Below are 8,560 nucleotides of genomic sequence, written 5' to 3'. Positions count from 1 at the left end.
AGTTGATAGCAGTGATATCCCTCGATAATTACTGCAGTCAGTTTTATCACCCTTCTTGTGAACTGGTACAATAATAGACTCCTTCCACTGATCAGGCAATTTTTCCTTATGCCAGATAGAAGTAATTAGCTTGTGGATCTTATAACATAATATTTCGCCTCCTGCTTGAATAAGTTCTGCTGGAATTTGATCACTACTTGGCAATTTATACTGTTTCAATTTTGCAATAGCACTTTCAACCTCAAAAGGGCTAGGATCAGGTACTATTGGCTCAGCTGTATGGATTTCTGTCTGCTTAACATCACTGACCCTATGAACATTGAGTAACTGAGAGAAGTAGTTCCTCCACCTATTCAAAATGTGGGAATCTGCAAGCAGATCACTATTCTCATCCTTCACTAAGTTACTGCTAGGTTGGTAACCCCTCTTAAAGTCATTTATTCCTCTATACAGGTCTCTATGTTCTTGTTCTTACTGTTCATTGCAAGCTCATCAATTTTGTCTTTCAGATATTGCCTCTTTTTGTTCCTGAAATGCCTGACACTGGCAGTCATGTTCAAGTCTACATAGTGTTATAACAAACAGGACAGTGTGCTGTATCTCCTCTCCTACTGCATGACAACTGTGAGGATGCCAGTAGCAAAGGTATGTGTCATCATAAATTTACAAACCCATTTGATAATTCACTTCCATTGTCATTTTGTCTGTTCTTGTTATTAGCAGCACTAGTATTTAAAATTTTCAATTGTTATTGTGTGTTGGCATTCCATCTGGTGAATGATATCATCAGTTGTAGACCGAGGGAGGGGCATCTCCGCACTCTTTAGTCGACAGTGGTTATGTGGAGATTCCCTCCTACTGCAGGCTGTATGGGAAAGTTGTGTGCAATATTTTGGCATGAAGAGAAAGACTCTATGATAATATAAATAATTATACTTCCCAGACACAGCATTAGAAAGTAATATTGAGAATTCTGTCAAACATATGCCTTATTGTTACTTAGAGACCGTTTCAGCCAGTCAAGGAACTAGTCTAAGAAGGATGTGGAATCTATTTTCAAAATGTTATGGCTGAAAAAACTGGGGCAATTCAGAGTGTAGTCAAAGTGATTGCATTTGTTCTTCTTAAATTTAAGTTTTACTTGATACAGTCAGAAATTATGAAACATTTTAGTGATGGTACATCACATCTGCAGATTTCCTTTTTAATCCTTCTCACAAATGTTTGGCTGCAGTAGGGGTCATTTCTCTTGTTCAGTCAAGGCCATCTCCCCCTTACCTACCTCTCTGCTTTTTCTCCCTGAAACAAGAGAGGAGCAGCCCTATGGATAGGTGGTGGGAGGTGATGAAATTGTCCCTAGCCACAGAATCCTGTGCCATGTTTAGTTCCTACACAGTGCGTCCATATATTCCGGTTATAAAACATTGCACAGAACTTTGTAGTAAAGTTCATTATGGTGTTTTCTCCTTGGTTACTGTACAGAACCATTGTACCCTATAGAAACTATATTGTAATTTAACATGAGGGCTATTAAATTGTTTGTCTCACAGTTTGTTGTGGTGGGTCTCAAACCAGTAAACCATATCTTCACATTTAAGTAATATCATCATCCTTTCTTACTGTGCTACAAACCGAAAGGTCATGGGTTCGATTCCCAGTTATGTAATTGGATTTTTAGATTGACCGAATCCTTCCAATCACACTATGACCCTGGGGTCAACTCAGCCTCTAACAGAAATGAGTACCAGGAATATTCTTGGGGGGTAAAGGGCGGCCGGTGTGTAAGGCTGACAACCTCACCGCCATCTGTGAGCTTATTGTCAAGAAAGTATGGGAGTCTCAACCCTGAAGATGGAGGCGACATGTTTCTGCAAAATGCCTGTTGACTTTCGACAGACTACAATGCATGATATCCCAGATGACAGAGCTCTTCAAAACCACTGCTGTCAGAAGCACTTTACAGTGCAGTAATTTTGTATACAGTGGTTGGTGGGTAAGCAGTTCAGGTGTCAGTCTATCTCAAGGTAATGAATTGGTAATTTTTGGACTGTGCAGTTGTGTTGTGCTAATCTCATACAAAAATTACATTACAGGACTTTGAGAGGGAAATGATTGAAGAGAAGAAACGTCAGTAAGAAGGCAAATGGAACTTGGAATGAAGTTGAGATTGGTGAGTCATTAGCAGATTCTTTATGTACAACATAGGCCTATTCAAATTAAGAGATATTGACACTTTAGTATTGGTTTTAATTGTGCGTTTATATTTCATATTTATATTTCATAAATGGTGTACCATATTTAATCATATACCGCAGTTTTGTTAGGGGTTCTAGTAGAAATACATNTGGTCTGTTACAGGGATAGCTTGGTGCATAAGGCTGCCAACCTCACCGCCATCTGTGAGCCGATTGCCTAGAAAATACGGGAGCCTTGACGTCTCACAACCCTATGGACCTCCATGGTCTGTTACAGAGATAACTTTACTTCCCCCCCCCCATGTATAGTGTCTTGGTATGTAATGAATGTCACTCATGAAGAATGCCGTCTTCTGGGATGTGGCACCGTATAGATATTGTGTAAACCAATGTACTGGAGGAACGTATCGCCTCCATCTTCAGGGTATAAAAATCCACAAGCGAGGATCTAGTGTGAGCAGGTGGCTGCAGACTAAGTCACCCAAGTTGTCCTGTAGCTGTCTTCTCCGCAGCAGGCCTTAAGGAAGAGAGTTGTCATGGGCACAAGGATTGGCCACTTGCTTTGATTATGGAGTAGAGTAGGAGATTTTGAAGAGTAAAGAATATCTGAGCTTTGAATACTTTGTCATCTTCTCTGTAACTGGATTGCAAGTCTCTTCTTGTCTGTCAGGATTGACCCACTCAAATATTAGGGAGGTGTACACGATGGTCAAGACAGGATGAAGTAAGCAAGCAAGACTAATTAAGGAATTTAATATACAGCATTGCTTTATTGTTTCAGAGATGATGAATAGTTTGGGCATCGCAAGCGCTACAGTGGTCCAACCTCAGACTTCAAAGAGGAGGAGGAGGAGGAGGAAGGCTACATCACAGATGATAATGGACATGTGCTTAATGCAAAGGAGGCTTTCAGGTTAGCACAGCTAACAGCATATCTGTTTTTAAGATAGGTCGCACTCTGGAGGGTAGCCTGTCCAATGGTAGTACATTCTTTAGGGGAAAAAGTTCTCACAGTAATTGCCATTTTAAGAAAAAATTTCCAAGGAGGAAGCGGCTTTTCAGTGGACACAGGCAAGATTGTGGGACCACTGTGTTTATCATCCATGCATGCCATCCTCACCATAATGTGTGAACCAACTGGTGGATTTATGTGAAACTCTGTATTGTCATTGTGCCACTCCCCATGTTCTTTCAGTTGTCTACCATCAGCCATATTAACATGGCGACTGAGCTGGGAGTGACACTAGAGCCACTTAAAGTAGGTCTTTAAGAAAAAGGTCCTGGGGTAAGCTGTTATACCCATTCAGAAGGTTCTGAGTTTGATCCTTGGTCACATCCGTGTACAGATTTTTCTGCTCACAGATGATGCCTTCACACCTACCAGAGTTAAAGCTTTGGGAATACAAAGGATTCCCCCCCCCCCCCCATGTTAAATTGAAGGGTCCCTCTGCTGACCAGCACTATCATGATTACCCTGTCATGGGGGGTGAGATTATTGTCTTCCACCTCAGATGCTTTCAGTAGGACATTTTGTTATATACTTGTTTTGACTTCCTTTTCTCCCATTCTGTATGTCACAGTTTCTAAGTAGCCAACGTATTGTGACATTTGAGTGTGTAAATACTTTGTACTTGATACAGTTTGTTGCGTAGGCATAGAATGTGGTAGAATGGTTCATATTGCAGATAGGTTGCATGAATTAAGAAGAAACGTGCTTCAAAATTATTACTGCCCCATTCTACTTTTATTAAAATATTTTGCATTAATCATTTCAATCCCTACAACTTTAACAGGCTGTAGCATGCCAATTTCTGGTTCTGGCTGTATCAGTAAGTTGTGTTGGAAAACAGAATGTTACATATTTTTATTATTTCACAAAATAACAGATTGAACTAATTATGGATCATACCCCTATTTTCTGGCTGGAACTTCAGGATGAAAGGATGTTACATGTTACTTGGAAACATGATCATATTCTATAAGGTCCTAAAATACAGTGACTTTAATGTTGTCTCTCTTTCTATTTTCAGATACCTGTCTCATAAATTTCATGGAAAGGGACCTGGCAGAAATAAAGTAGAGAAACGAATGAAGAACAATAAACAGGAAGGAGTGAGTATCGGTCCAGACCTGGTCATGAGCTGTTATTTGTAAATAGTACTATATTGTAGCACCCTGCTGCACTTCATTTAGTAGCAGATGGTTTTACAGTCTCACGTGCAGCACATCGTCCTATATAACTTACTAAAAGTTATTCGCTACATGTTTCAAACTATAGGGTCATGGTTAGGTGTTTTAAAGTTATAAATTATAAATGAAGAAACTCCTGTGCTTCCATATTGTGGTTGTTGGTTGTTACTGTGCTGTCNGGTCCACAGTCTCTTCCAAAACAGTTCCTCCACTTAATGTGATCTTCTGTTTTTGGAAAAAAACTGTTTTTGGTTTTTGGTGTCTCTCTTCGTCTGATGCCTACCCTTTGACCTGTCCAGCAAGGGAGGCCCTGCCAGTAGCTACGCTACCGCTGGTATAGCTCTCAGGGTCCTTGGCATACTCAAACCCCCTCACCACGATAAGGTGGAGACACCAACGAGAGGGATTTAGAATTTATAATTTCAAAAAACCTGATGATGACCTTATAGTTCAAAACATGTAATCAGTACATTTCAAAAAGTTTCATAGAAGGACGTGCTGCACGTGCGACTGTGAATCAATTTGATGCAATTTCTAAATGGTGCTCCATTAGGAAGTAAATTGTAGTTATCATTACATATTCATGATGCCACATAGCAGATAGATATCCGGCCACACTTTTTGTGCGTTCATTTTCTGCTGACTAAAAACATACACAGTGGCTTCAGTCTTGGGGCAGAAGCAAATACAGCAACTTTGCAGCAAGTCAGTTGGAGCCTGCTCATAGAACACACAACATGTTTGTTGAATTGTCATTAGGCTAGCATACATACACAGAGACATGGGTTGGAAATTGTGGGAAATTGGTGATTTTAAGCAGCAGACTAACTTAAAATTTGGGCAGCTGTTAGGATAATCAGTGAGAGGTGCTGCAAACACTTTAGCATGTTTAGTGGCAAAGAGACTGTGCCCCATCTGAGGTGTCAGGCTCAATGAGATTAATTTTTATTTTTACATATTTTTTTTGTTTGTTTCCAGTTGATGAAACAGATGAGCTCAACAGACACCCCACTTGGAACGCTTAGCGTCTTGCAGCAGCAACAGAAAGAAACAGTCTCCATTCATGGTCCTTAGTGACAGTAAACAAACATGAGTATGCTTTTTGTCTGTCACTGATTCAATTCATTCAAAAGAACTGCCAGTTCTAACTAAGAAATAGTACATAATTCTATTCATTACCTGACAAGACTTAGACATGAGACCACAGATTACTAGATGAAACCAGTCAACTCAATTCAAAATTTGTCTTATCTTGACATTACAAATAACTTTAGCTTTGTAAAATTTGAGGCTTTCACGGTGTTGACCATGAAGAAAGCAGTCTTCTGGGATTTGGCACCGTGTATATGTGGTGTTAACCGATGTTTCGGAGGAACGTATCGCCTCCATCTTCAGGGTAGAAGGAAAATATAAGAAATCCGCAAGCAAAGAGACCGTGAGAACCAGTAAAAGCAGACTGGTGTGGAAATATACACAGCTATGTGAGAGCAGAGAAGGAAGGGGGAAGGGCAAGTATACAAGTGAAAACAGTAGTGTGGGAGGGGGGGAAAGGAGCTGGGACAAGCATGGTTTTGTGTTGGGGGAGAGAAAGGCAAGGTTAAAGGCTGGGCACTAACCCGTAAGCTGAGGAGGGGGGGTTATTATGTTGGTTGGTCATGGCCTGTGTGGCCTTCTGGATCTGGCGTCAAATCCTGGTGGGGGTTTTTTAAGATAACAGATGAGAGGTTTCCAAGACTTACTGAGACAAAACCCCCCCTCTCTGTTCATATTTCCGGGATGCAGTTCAATCTCAATTGCCTCCCTAATAATGCGATCCATATAGCGGGTCTTGGTGGCGAGGATGGAGGTATTCTGAAGCTGAATGCGGTGTCCCAGATCGATGCTGTGTTCAGCTACGGCCGACTTGTCCGGTTGTTCGAGACGGATGTGCCGCTGATGCTCCTTCAACCTCATGTCCACGGAGCGGCCTGTCTGCCCAATATAGACCTTCCTGCACTCGCATGGGATACTGTATACACCCGGTGTCCTTAGGCCCAGGCTGTCTTTAACCGGCCGGAGGAAATTGGATAATTTGTATGGAGGCAGACCCACTGCTTTGATGTTGTGTCGGGACAGCACTCTGCTGATACGGTTGAATATTGTCCCGACATAGGGAAGGAAGGCGACTGAGCCCGGTTTGTCTTCAGGCCGGCTGATGTTGGGCTGATGGTTGAGAACTCTGTGGATCTGCCGGTTGTTGTATCCGTTCTTCTTGAATACATCCTTCAGGAGCACCAACTCCGCATGTAGGCTTACGGGTTAGTGCCCAGCCTTTAACCTTGCCTTTCTCTCCCCTACACAAAAACCATGCTTGTCCCAACTCCCTTCCCCCCCTCCCACACTACTGTTTTCACTTGTATACTTGCACTTTCCCCCTTCCTTCTCTGCTCTCACATAGCCGTGTATATTTCCACACCAGTCTGCTTTTACCGGTTCTCACGGTCTCTTTGCTTGTGGATTTCTTATATTTTCCTTCTACCCTGAAGATGGACGCGATACGTTTCTCCGAAACGTCGGTTAACACGACATATACACAGTGCCAAATCCTAGAAGACTGCTTTCTTCAACAGTACCTTTGACTTAAAGGCTGAGTAGATGAGTCGCCATATAGTAATGTTGATAATGTCATTTAGTGATTATACTGCCGCAAAGTAAATATTTGTTTTTCTCTGAGTATGTCACTCATCTTGTTATAATTTCTAGACTGTACACAGTAAAGTGTCATTTTAATGATGGATTGATTAATAAGACTTTCCTCCTTGGTACTCTGAAACTTTACTAAAAATTTCTGTTTTTGACGCAGTTTATGAAATTTAATTTTCAAAAAGAAAACCACCATGTGAGGTTTTTGTGTGTTCATCAAGTTTAACATGTGCATTGCTACATTTTCTTTATTTCTTTCGTTTTCAGGGCAGCCGTCTCGAAAACAAAACTGTAAATTCTTCATGAAATATGCTGGCACCAGCTCTGAAGTTTAGTGTGGACTTATGTGTTTATTGTTTCTTACTGCCTGAAATTATCATCTCTATTTTTAAATAAGACACAGCTTGCAGCTGCCGATATTGCCTAAATGTACTGCAAGGAAGGCCACAGAGTTCATGTCACATTCAAATGAGTACAGTGTTCCTCCTGCTTCCTTAGGTAACCTGTTGGCACCTGGTAGCTGAAAAGTACAATTTCTAATGATTAGTTGCTTGTTTATAGGACTTGAGCCAGATGAACAGCTTCTAAACTAAATCAGACAGAAGTAATTATATTTGGCCTTTCTTGATTGCAATAGCAATATTTGTACACCCCCATCCATGCTGCATTCAACTCTGAAAATTGCAACAAGCAACAGAATCAGAAGATGTACAGTCTACTGCAAATCATTGTAAAGCACCACTGCTATATTACTGAAACAGTTGTAATGGGTTATAAAAGTAACCTTGTTCATCCTGGTCCATCACACTAGTAATTGTATATAATATTTTTAACCACCGTCCATTGTGATTGATAAAAGTTGTTTTTAATTTTTCATCCTTTACATGTTCCAATCAAAATGACCATCTTCAGAAAGGTATTATGAACACATATGGAAACTACTATTACATGCCATAGATATAAATATAATATGTTTTTAACTGATATTAAGATGTACATAGTAAAAAAAGTAAAGCTAGCCCTGTAACAGGCCATGAAGGCCCATATGGTTGTGAGACGTTAAGGGTCCCACACTATCTAGACAGTCGGCTCAAAGATGGCGGTAAGTTGTCAGCCCTACGCACCGGCCGCGCTTTACTCCCCAGGAAAATTATTTATTTAATTCCTGGTACTCATTGATGGGTTAAAGCATCTAAAAATTATTACAATTAGTCTGTTTACAAAATAATGTTCAATATTTGTTTTAATCTAGAACCAATTGGGTTTGTGTTGTTACACTTCTGTAATAATTTTAGATGTTTTAACAAGTCAATATACACCTTAGCATTAGATACTATAGGGTTCTGACTATGGTGTATAACACACAGAGATACTGGGTTTTTGGACTTTGTCCAGCGTCTAGATTCTAAATAACCAGTTATTAGTTATTTAGAACCCAGTATCTCTGTACCTTAGCATTAGTTAAAGGAAATAACACATGTATGACATGGTAA

General features: G+C 40.4%; 1 long non-coding RNA gene across 3 annotated transcripts in view; it reads left to right on the top strand.

Moving 5' to 3' along the window:
- Window positions 1–7,927, top strand: part of LOC111868957 — a 14,383-nt gene extending 6,456 nt beyond the window's left edge. For 2 of the 3 annotated variants that reach the window (XR_004513502.1, XR_004513501.1), the window contains exons 2-7: window positions 510–645; window positions 2,094–2,170; window positions 2,977–3,108; window positions 4,226–4,307; window positions 5,364–5,543; window positions 7,335–7,927. This is a non-coding gene — a long non-coding RNA (uncharacterized LOC111868957). The remainder of the gene's footprint in view (window positions 1–509; window positions 646–2,093; window positions 2,171–2,976; window positions 3,109–4,225; window positions 4,308–5,363; window positions 5,544–7,334) is intronic. The other variant, XR_002843591.2, reaches the window with a different exon arrangement.
- The last annotated feature ends 633 nt before the right edge of the window (window positions 7,928–8,560 follow it).

The sequence above is a fragment of the Cryptotermes secundus genome, unplaced genomic scaffold (genome assembly GCF_002891405.2).
Source record: "Cryptotermes secundus unplaced genomic scaffold, Csec_1.0 scaffold1090, whole genome shotgun sequence".
Classification (NCBI taxonomy): Eukaryota; Metazoa; Arthropoda; class Insecta; order Blattodea; family Kalotermitidae; genus Cryptotermes; species Cryptotermes secundus.
Note: the sequence above shows the minus strand (reverse complement) of the source record. Positions and strands in the feature narration are given on the sequence as shown.